Source organism: Meleagris gallopavo, chromosome 1 (genome assembly GCF_000146605.3).
Source record: "Meleagris gallopavo isolate NT-WF06-2002-E0010 breed Aviagen turkey brand Nicholas breeding stock chromosome 1, Turkey_5.1, whole genome shotgun sequence".
NCBI lineage: Eukaryota > Metazoa > Chordata > Aves > Galliformes > Phasianidae > Meleagris > Meleagris gallopavo.
The window spans coordinates 160219136-160230865 of NC_015011.2; the positions used below are offsets into that span (position 1 = coordinate 160219136).

General features: G+C 43.4%; 1 long non-coding RNA gene across 1 annotated transcript in view; it reads right to left on the reverse strand.

Annotated features, from left to right (window-relative positions):
• Window positions 1–1929, reverse strand: part of LOC116217863 — a 15292-nt gene extending 13363 nt beyond the window's left edge. The window contains exon 1 of the long non-coding RNA XR_004162590.1: window positions 1784–1929. This is a non-coding gene — a long non-coding RNA (uncharacterized LOC116217863). The remainder of the gene's footprint in view (window positions 1–1783) is intronic.
• Window positions 1930–11730: the final 9801 nt, after the last annotated feature.

The window sequence follows — 11730 nt, forward strand, 5'->3', positions numbered from 1 at the left end:
AAAAAAAAAAAGTACTTCCCACACAGAATTAGGAAAGCTGAGTTTCAAGGGAAAAAATAAGCTAGTGTAAGCGTTTTTCAGACGAACAAACAGAGCTTGGCTTTTCTGCATGGTCACTGACAAAAAAGCCTCGTGTTTGCTGTACTGTGAGATAGCCCTGTACCCTGTGCTGTGAGCAACACATTCACAGAGATCAACAAGTTGCTTTTGGCCACTGAAATCTAGTAACAGCCTCATCAGGCAGCTTCCTGCTGTGCTCCAGTTCCGAATATTGGTGCCTTTAACAACATCCTACACTGCAAGTGAAGACCTTTGTTCTGTCACACAGTGGAATTATCAGACTACATACCAGTTGCACATAAATCTTCATCTAACAGGCTTAGCCCAGGGGAAGATCTGGCTTGAGCTTTATTTATCTTCCTATAGCATGGCTGGTTGAAGAATGGTTGCAACAACAATATTCTGCCATAAATTAATTTTCTCTCAGCCCTAACTGTATCCTTGCTATTTCATGGAAAGTTCATAATGAAATAATTTGCACCCACTCACCCTTTTTCTTCCACTCTTCCTCTCTTACTCTACATCCCACCAATGTAATTTCTCCAGCATGCTAAACCAAAAAGTCTGAACAAAGAGAATCTGAAAAAGTGCTTTCCCTCAGGACCCTCTACATAGGGGTTCAAGCCAAAATGCTGACTGCACAAAAGGAGTTCAAGGCTTAGCAAGCTCAATGGCTTTTTGCCTCTCACATTGCTCAAGCAATGGGCAGCACAACTGAACTGGGAGCAGAGGGAAATTGGGTCTGCTGCTCAGTGACAACAGTGCCATTGAGCTCTGTGAGGCCAGGCCTTCACTCCTGGAACAAAAGGGGGATGAGAAATGAGGATGCCATATTTCCTCAAGGTTAATATTGTCCTCTTGAGAAATGGGGAACTGAATTGTTGTTACACTGTCACATGCCTACTTCTGAAGTCTCTGTATAGTCACCTTTGGATCTGTTCTCCTGTTCCAGTGGTTGCACACCATCCTCAGTTTTCTGACTTGCTCCTTCCAAGGTCTTACTGGGACAGAACGCTACAAGATATCTCTATGCCACAGATGATTTAGGTAGAAAAAATCATTTTTCATATTGGCATAGTTTGGAATTAATTTTACAACCTTTCTGCCGTAATAACCAAGTATTTCAGCTTCTTTAGATATATTTGTTCTTCACATGCCTTTTGAAATTTAAGAACTGTTGAATGGAAGAAGAACTGTAAGGGATGTTTCCTCTGACGCAGGCTTATAATTTTCAAAGTGTAATATACGTGATACCCATTGTTCCCTGCAAGTAACTCCACTTAAACAGAGCAACCAACCCAATCTTGATGTCTCACTGAGAGCCAAGTTCATGTGAAGCAGATCCCATGCCATTCAAACAACCCACACTGTACATTTCAGCTGAAAGTCTCTCATCAGGGCATCCTTCCCCAAGATGAGTATGGGACAGAGAACTTCCTAGTAAGAGATGGTATCTAAACAGCTCAGAGGTTCATCAAATAAAGAGCAATCTAGTCAGTCATGTGGCACCAGTTTTCTTTCTGAAATGATGGGATTAGGTCAATAATATCCCTGCAATGTCTGTGTTTTATTTTAATGAGCAGTGAACTTCATGTTGAATCACAAAATATGCTGTGGAAAAAAAAGCATCAATGGTTTTTGGGGGAGGAGAAATTCAGGGAAAAATAAATGAAGAAAAAGGACGTATTTAAGAAGTAGGAGAAAATTAGAAAAAGCTACTTACCAGCTTCTAAATTCTTCTACTATAGAAAATACAAGCTGCATTTTGCTCTTTTGGTGTCTGCCTCCTCTGCATTTCAAGGACAGCTTAGTATCTAGCCTGCTAGGCATCTGTATAAGTCTTCCTTGATTCCTACCCACTTACACACCCTATTTCCTTTTGAGATCTGGCCTTGAATGATTTCACTCTAGAACCAAACCTCTGAGGATCCTGCCTCATTGTGAGTCACTTTTTAACTGAAAATAGAAACCCCAGCAAACTCTGGCAGGCATAAGGGTACAAAGAGCTGCAGTGAAAAGAGAAGGTCCATCTTGGTTGTTCCCAGTTCCCCTCCATGCTCCTCTCACAGCACTTATTTCTCCCCAGAGCAATCAACAACAGGAGCCCATGACTTCACTTCAGCAGTCACAGTACATTGCATAATTTCTTAACTCGAGCTGTTGAGGCAGTTACACATCCTCCTTTGCTGACAGTGCTATGGGGTTGGCAACTTCCAGCTACGGAATGGAAAAGACATTGGTGGGCTGCAATAACTGAAATTGCCACACAGAGTTTCTCTGGAGGTCATTTGTCAGAGTGGTAAGTGATTTAAAAGCCCTGGAAAAGTTCACCCTCTACAACTTAATATGATTTTTCCATCTCTAGCTTGTGGCTCTGAAGAAAGTGCAAAGGGTATAAACAGTGCTCCCAAATCCTTTCCAATTGTCTTTCTTTTTTTTTTTTTATTCCCATTCACAGCAAATATTTTGGTAAAAAGACGCGCTGAAACAGAAGAAGAAGATGAAGCAACATCAGAGCTGTGCCTGCAAAAATCTCAGGCAGCTCTTAGCCCTCCTTTGTCCTGATGTTGAGCCCAAAGCTGTGGTGAGGCCAGGATGGAAGCAGGAGGAAAACGTATTTTTCACCATGTGTTTTGACTCTGCTCTGGGGCGTAGATGACCTGTTGGTAAAAATGCCTGTGTCCTGTCTCCACAACAGATATATCAGTTGCAAATTATCTGCCCAGTTCTGCTATTGTGAGTCAGGCCCAGTGGGAATTAATGGCACCGTATGATTGTTATTGTTGGCAGTGGGCCTCCAAAGAAAGCTGGCTTCCCCACTGCATTCTGCTGGGCCTCAAAGGCTGATGTTGGGCATATTTCTATTTAGGGCAGCCCGCTGTTATGGAAGCAGGTCAGAGGGGTGAAGGGGCAGCCCCTGGCCAGGGTAGCAAGCCCCTGGTGAGTGCCCACACTGGGTGGGTAGGCCACAGGGCAGAGCATGCCATCCCATTGCCACCACCATGCCATGTCACGGTCCAGCGCCCCATTACATGCAGAGAGGGTCAGAAGGGGGGAAGCAAAGCGATTTGTAGTCATGTTACATTTCCTACTTCAAAACTTTGTTTTTACAACTATTGGCCTTGCCTGCCCCAGGAGCTCTGGCCTGCGCAGCGAACTGTGTTGTTTCATTTCTGTCAGCAGCGGGTCTTTTCTCTTTGCTCCTGCAGGAAGGCTTTTGTTTCATGCCTTTCCTCCCCTGCTGCACGCTGTGCTGGCCAGGCAATGTGCCACGTGCTCATAAGCCGGCTTTCCACTCCTCTCCCCTCTCAACAGCAGCTTCCCGCTCTGCTCACTGCACAAACACTTGCTTAGTGCTTTGGTCACAAATGCCGGGGCCATGTGTGACAATAGTGCGTGGTGTGATAAGAGGGTGGACACCTGGATGATGGCCAGTCCAAGCATTATGGCCCTCGCTCTTATGCTGTTTGCTCTCGTGACATATTCTCCTTTTGATTCCCATGCCTGCATGTTGATCTAGGAGGGTGGCCATCTGGGTTCCTGCCTCCACTGCTAGCTGCCACTTGGTCTCCACCTCCAGCTGACACAAACTGAGACCCATTTAATCCTCAGTCCAAACAGGGGCACAGCCCACAGTAAGTAATGGGAAGGACATGCAGAGATTCATTTTGTTATTAAGATTTCCATCCAGCAGGAGACCCTGGCTATCCCAGGGACATGAGCCTTTCCTGTGGCTTTTCTCTTTGGAGGTGCTGCCTCCATCTCACGAAGAGCTTGAATGAATCACAAAGGTGACTGACCTCATTTAGGACCCCAGGGTTCAGAGTATTTTCAGAAATCATTGGAGGATTAAAAAAAAAAACAAAAACAAAAACAAAAAACAAGAAGAAAAGTCTATCATGTACTCTTTTTTTTTTTTTTTTGTCCCAGAAGCTTGTCCTAGGAAAAAGAAACAGCCTTTCAGCCCTCCAGCTCCAGCTATTCTCCTCAGTCCTCAGTTGGCCTCACACTGGGGTTTGCTGCCAGGGTCCTGAGCTCCCGAGAAGCACTCACTGTATGTCTGCAGCACAGCATGGATATGATACAGATATCTATCTGCACTGACTGGGACCAAGCAAGAACTGCAACCTACAAAAGTATACCTCTATCAGTGTGGCTCCCTGCCCAGGCTAATTAGACCTGCCAAGAAGGGCTAATTAGCTGGGCTCAGTGCCACACTGATGTGACTATATTGCTTTCAAGAAGCAGCAAGTATCATGTGTAGCTTGCTCTAACAAGGAGATCCAAGACACTGCTGAACACAGTATATACTATTAGGATTTCCTCTACAGTGTAAACACACTGAAGATATAAGAACAAGTTGCACATAGCAGTGTTTATGTGGTTTGCAAGGGAGTTTATAGTGAGACCTCCATGAATTAAGCTTCATTGCACCCATGGTAAAAGTGCAGTTCTATCTTCCCCTTTGCCCGAGAGGAAACTCAGTAAGCTGTTTGCTTGAATTCACACAGGGAACCTGTGGCCAGGCTCACCATACCCTGCCCATGAAATCACCCTGCTGCCTGCCCAGCAGCACTTGGCTGCCTGCCTCTCCCGCATGCCACAGCACTGGCCACTCCTGCAGAGCATGGCTCCCAGGCGTGCTTGAGACCTTCCTGAAGATCCCTTCCCTTCCTTGATGAACAGTCACACATTGTATTTTTCCTTCAACCTCTGCTTCCATTTAAAATTTAGTCCACATCCACGCACACTTTTGGGGGATGCTGCAGCTCTCATTGGCTGCCTGTGGGACAGCACCGGTTCCATGGTGTCTGCGGTTCCCCACAGCCGTAGGAGGGTGGAGAAATCTGCTCTTTAAGTGCGTAAGAAGGTAGTGAATCATAGGAGCAGTAAGCTCTTGTTTACCAACATCTCACTCTGTAAAGATTTCTTTTACACAGTAATTTGTGAGATATCCAAAGCCTGGCTTACAGTTGAAGCTTGGCACTCTGCTCAGAAAAGGTTCCTCTTCGGGTGACTTGGTGGAGACACTGTCCATGTGCCATGATGTGCTTCCTCCTGTGGCTGTTGTCTTGCGTGGGACACAATACACATGCATACATAGAAAAACATGAAATGACTTTTGCTACTCAAGGAAGGGCTCCAAGAATTGTCCACTCCCTTCCCATGTTTGGCAGGCAGTCTGGCCAGGATAAAATACACAAGGAGCTTAAGGAGGTAGTAATAGCACTCCATGGGCCATCATATAGAAGTACAGCAAGAGGAAGCAAAGGGCTACACACGTGCTGGAATATAGTAGAGTATATTACCGTGCTGCATAATCCATGCAAGCATAGCAGCGACTTGTTACCTTAACTGAAGACTATGGTATAATTAGCTTAATTACAATGCTGAATTCATTTGAGAAGTATACCATTCCCTGTGCCCTACAGGGTAATTCATAATCCCGAATACTTCATCAATTGGAAGTAAGCTATGAGCTACACATGGGCTGCAGCACAGGCCTGCAGCTGGGCTTTTTTTCAGTGATTTGTATCCTCAGCTGGCCAGAAGATCTGACTGAAGTTGGTGCCCACCAACACCTTTAAACTGTAGAGATAGATCATATTTCTCTTAGGAAAGGAGCTCAACTATAGAGGCCACAGGCTGCAGGGTCTTCCAACGGATGTTCCCAACAGATCTTAATGTGAAAGTGTTAACTTTATAGTAGATCAGGCCAACTAAAACAATGAAGCACAGTACACACTTGTCTCCCAAATACTCACATACGTCTGCACACCGCATAATCTTCATCCCAAATGCAGCTCTCCTGCCTTGTTCTGGCCAAAGCTACAAGCACAGCAAGTCAACACACACCATTGGGTATGTGCTGACAGGACAGGACAGCTATGGTTGGAATCACATCACAGGTGCTGGTGGCAGTGTGGCGATGAGCACCAGGAGCTGCTCACACACAGGGCACAACCCTGTCCCTCCAAAGGATTAGGTACACAGCCTGAGAGTTCAGCAGTGCTCAGCTGGCCTGCAGCTGGGCTGTGCAGAAAGATCCCAGCCCCAAGCCACTCTTGTGCTGGAAAACAATAACTATCCAGAATGACTTCAAGACCCAATCAACTGTAATCCCATTCTTACAGTGATAGTTGGACCTTCACCAATTTCTAGTTTTCTCTTCAGTTCCACTCCCTCATCACCTTCCCACACACGCATGCTGTGAAAGCTCACCTCACTTCCCAGAAAAAATTAATTCCCAAGACTTCTTCCTAAAGAGCAGGAGGAATAACTGGCTTTTGAATTCGGCACAGCAAGCCTACAATTACGAAAAATGTTTAATTTGGGTTGACAGGAAATGAAACTGTATTTTCTTGGTAAAACAATAAAACTCCAAAATTCCATTTTGGACCAAGCAATCCATTTGGTTCGACCTGAAACAAAACACGTCATTTTTGTGTTTAAACTTTTCACCCCTTTTCATTTATTGCAGGCAGGAAAACCTCAAAATAAAAACAAATGTTTTTTCAAACTGAAAAGTTGAACTGTTTCACTTTGAAATCACCAGAGTGCATTGACAGCAACTTCGCAGAATTGCTGTCTTTGTCTTTGACTGAAGCTGTTTCCTAGGTTTCATATGTAACTCACAAAGTGTTTTTCACAAGACAAAACACCATCCTGAGGAGTTCACCTGGCTCCACTTACCTATTGTTTGTAATTGCATATCTAAATAAAAGAAAGAATGAAAACAAAGATGTTACTTAATCGATGATATTCTTAATACTAATGGTCTCTCAAAACTGAGTTTTTGTCCTCAAGAATATACAGCTCTTCTCTTCATAATGCTTGATGTGGGAGGTGAAGAAGAAAAGGAATATTTCCTTAGGGTCCCTTTGTGGTCCAAAGGCAAGCCCAAAGAGCAGATATTAACTCCAGCACTTGGCATGCTGTGATGGGGGTCCTGTGGCTGAGCTGCAGGCAGCACTGCTTCACGCTGGGCATGTGGCAAGTCAGATCCAGCTGCGCAGTGCCGGGAACTGGGCATGTCTGGAAAGCATTGCCAGACTTCAGTCCAGGAAATAAAGAACTACTCACCCAGCCTGCTTTTGTCCTCCACTGCTCATCAGCCAGTGAGAAAGTTTAACTGCATATGGGGCTTGTAGGGCTTAAATCCATCTCCAGGTTTCGTCTGCTAGAAACAGGGAAAACAGCCTTTTGAGAAGTTTTATTGTTTCCATTTCTAGTTCCATACGAAAAGGCAAAATGGGGAATAGATTTGCTCTTTGACCCTAAAAGAGCTTAGGGCAAAGATCCCATCTGTTCTGCATTTTAGCTGGACCTCTTCACCATTTCTGGTAACATCTGGATATGCTAATGTTTTAAACAGTGGAAACAACCCCCAGTATCGATCCTTCTGCCTATAAGAAAAATTATGACTTCCCTATCCATGTATCCCTGCAGAATCACACGGATCATAAAATGTGCACTAAACTGCCAGGACATAAGATACACAACAAAACAGGACGTTTAAAAAGAGGAGTAAGAGTGAAAGAGTTAAAAAAAATGCTCCAGCCTCTTCCAGTGCTTCCTTGGGTGGAGTGTGTAAAGGTTAACGATTTCTAAATATTCAGGAGTAATAAATGATCTAAGTAGTTTTCTGGCGGTACCTCATGTTCCCAGAAAAACAAATGCTTCAAGGATATGCACCATTTCAGAAGAATGTGACAGAGGGAAGGGAAGATTTATTTTAAAAACTTGGGATGATCTGTCTCATCACTGATAATAAAGGTGCAGGTTCTTTCCATCCAGAAAAACCATCAGCTAAACAATGAAGAGCTCAGTGCCGTAGGATTTGTGTCTCACCACTGAACGACTTAAAATTACATTATAAGAAGATGTTCTGTTTCCTTCACAAATATCTGTAGAATTCTCCATTCCTGCCTCTCTCCTTTGAGTTTTGGAAGTGCATGGGGAGTTGTTTTATTCAATCAAAATTAAATCAGCTGAAATGTTGAAATAGGAATAAAAATTCTTGCAGATATTTGAAGAGTGGTCACTCCTGTCCTTAGTTACCAGGGCTGGGGATGACTTCTGTGGGAAGTTCATTGTGTTCACAGATACGCTGCTGCCAAGACTGGGTGAAACCAGGCAGTCACTGGCAAAGATACTGAGGGAGTGAAAAACAGAAGGCATCTCCAAACTGAGCTGTAGAAGATATTTCTCATTGCTCCCTCAGCAAAATGGAAGAAGACTCTTCTCTTTTATTCACCATTTTTTTCAGGAGTAGAGTAGAGAAAGGGACAAAGAGAGTGGGAGGTCAGCAACAGTGGTTGTCCTTCCCCTACTCCTGGATGTGAGGCTAAAAAAAGGTGTGGAAAAGGGCTGTTACCTGTAGCCAATGTAAGCATCAGTAATGTGAGTCATAGGAGATGATACAGCAGGAGGCAGGACATATGGGTAGTGCTGATCCTAAGAGAGAGGGCAGAGCAAGGTTTACCTCCCAAGAGACAGGGGGCTGGGTTGCAATAGAAAGGTCATGATCTGGCTCAGATTATAGGAGAGGTGCAAGTGGCTGTATGCATTTATTTATTTTGATTTGGCTGAGATCTGTGCATTCCCACAGCCAGAGAGCTGATAGAATCATGGAATCATAGAATATCTTGAGTTGGAAGGGACCCATACAGATTTAGTTCAACTCTTGATTGTTTGGTATCTTTACAACACATACTCTGAACAGGAGCTGGTGATCATATTTGCATTACGCATAGGGATGTTATCTGATAAGAAGCTCTTCTTAATGATCAAGCAAGACCAGGATTTCTCACTCAGGATTGCACCTGGAAGGAGTAAAGGCCTTCAAGGAGATTAAGAGAAACATGAATGAAGTAACACTGGTTAGTGGTGCAAATGCCAGAGAGCCCAAACTGAACTAATATCCACATGGAAGACTCGCCCTACCCCCTACACATCAAATCTTATTTATTATCTGTTATTTACAAGCTTTCACTCACCTCTAGATCTCCTTTGTGCACTTAAGCTACATGCTTAAGTGCATGTATATTAATATGCTTAATAGCACATCAAAGACTGACCTAGCACACGCTGCTAAGTACTGTGACACTGATCTCCTTCAGTACTTGCTACACCATGGGTGTAACAGCTGAGCTGGTTCTGCAGACATCCCTTTTAGGTCATGCTAAGTTCACCCAATTGCAATTGGCAACCCCTTGGATGAGGATGTATTGAAATACATTGGGGTTATCCCATCTGACCAGATCCTTTCATTTACTGGTATGGCAGCAAGAGCAGCAGAGAATGCCAGATAGAATCATAGAATCATGGAATTACTTAGGTTGAAAAAGAGCACCTATGATAATGAATTCCAACTATCAGCCCATCACCGCCATGTCCACTAAACCATGTCCTTTACTGCCACAACCACAAGTTTCTTGAACTTCTCCAGGGACTGTGACTTCATCACCTCCCTGGGCAGCCTTTCCCAATACCTCACCACTCTTTCTGAAAAGAATCTTTTCCTAATATCCAACCTGAACCTCCCCTGGCACAACTTAAGGCCGTTACCCCTCCCATATAGCTCCCAACTACACCTCCAGGGTTTTCTCAAGGCACTGAGAATCAACAACTATCTTCAAGGGGATTTCTTGAGATGACAAATCTACCTACAAATTCCCAGGCCCTTGAGAAAACACAATTAAAGATGACTCCTTATACTGAACAGTCTTTTAGCTGAAATTGGATGATTGGCAACAAAACAAGTGTGGTAGTGTGAACTCTTACCTGCATAATACGCATAGATTTGTCTGCTAGGACAAGCCCATAGCTCTGTGCACCTCTCTTTGGTAACAGCTTGGGTAAAGTCCAAGGAATCTGTATAAAACATGCTCAAGATTGCTCAGCCAATTAAACTTTTGTAACTTGTGGAGGAAAAAATGGCATGTGATCATGTAATTAATGGTTGGCTCCTAAGGTGTGTGCACTAATTAAGGTTCAGGCCTATGGTTGCGCAGAAAATGTGTTTTCAGCATTTTCTAGCACTGAAATGCTTGACTTCATGTCCTTAATAAATGTTCTTTCAGGCCATTTTGTGCATTAATTTTCCTCAACCAAAAAGGAAAGAAGCAAACAGGAAAGGCAGATGGCACCCTTGAGCACTCACATGGGATAGGACAGATAGGAGGACCTTTTGCAGTACTGCCCAGACCCCCACTGCAAAGGTCAGTAGACAGTGACAACAGTTTGATGCCTCCTCCAATACTTTGTATTCCTGGAGAGACAGTCTGGCCATGTTTTTTTTGGAGACAGTGACAACAAAAAAAAAGTGATTCCAGAAGCTTGGAGATGTCTTCCCAATGCAGCCGCAGAGCAGCAATCTCTGAGTCTCTCTGAGTCTCTCCAAGACTGTTTCCTTGTTTCATCTCAGTCTGTCACTCTCCCAAACTTGTCTTCTTCCTGCTGGTTTCTCACAGCCCTACACCAATTTACAGTTTGTTTCTCTACTCCACACCAGATCTCTTTGTATTTCTTTTCCACATATCTCTCTTCTTCAGCACTTAGATTCAGTGCTTTTTCAATGCTCAGCCAAAGGTGAAGAAAAAGAAAGGCATAGACAGAAGGTGAGAAAGATTCAAAGAGATCCACAATGACCCAACAGTGCCTATGAACAGAATTGCAGGGGAAAGTGTGTTCAGCCCCTGCTTCCATGGTGGGGAGGAAACACACTCTGAGTAGTCAGAGTCCTCTGCTGCCAGCAATCTATATAACATTTTTCAAAGGCACATAACTTGGCCAAATTTGGGCAGATTTTCTTGGATGTAGCAAAATGGTATATTCCTGCTTCAATGGCCTCCTCCTGCCAAATTTCAAACCTTTTCTCCCTCTCCTGGGGAATGCAAACACTTCAGAAATAAAAAGTTCACCGGGATATAATACAGAGGCAGAATTTTCCCTTAAACTCTCAGAAGTCTGGCAATATCTGATACAGACACTCTGCATGGAAAATAAATTGTAAAAGTCTTTCAAGGTTACAGAATCAACTGAAAATGTGCATGTGCAATGTGGCTGTAGTTGAATGTTAATATCAAGATAGCAATACTCAAGATATTATCAACTTCATTCACAATAAGCTTAAAATTAAGTGGAATTAACACTGATAATTGTACACAATTGTCCAGTGGACCAAAACATAATGGAACACAATGGACATCTCTGATAATATGTTGACAAAGAGAGTAGGTAACTTCTCCCCACAATTTAGTTTCGTTCTATATGTAATTTACTAAAACAAACCAACAAAAAAGACAATTTTCTCACTAAATACCCTTAACAGCCAACATGGCAAGGATCACCCCGCAGTCTATGCACTGGATCACAGCTGTGGCTCAAACTTTGTTTGGATGTCCTGAATTTTAGTTTATAGTATAAATTCCCCTCAATTTTTCTGATCGCCAGTTAACATCACAGACCATTAGCCCTTCACTACATTAATCTGTTCATTGAATACAGAACAAAAGGCTATCAAATCCATCTATTTGTTTATACCTTCATCGTTATAGCATACAAGTATATGAAAGACAGTGTGTTCTGTAATCATAACAACATAGCAGTGAATTGTCCATGAGCTGTGCAGCTAACAATTTACACCTACACAGAATTGTGTGAACT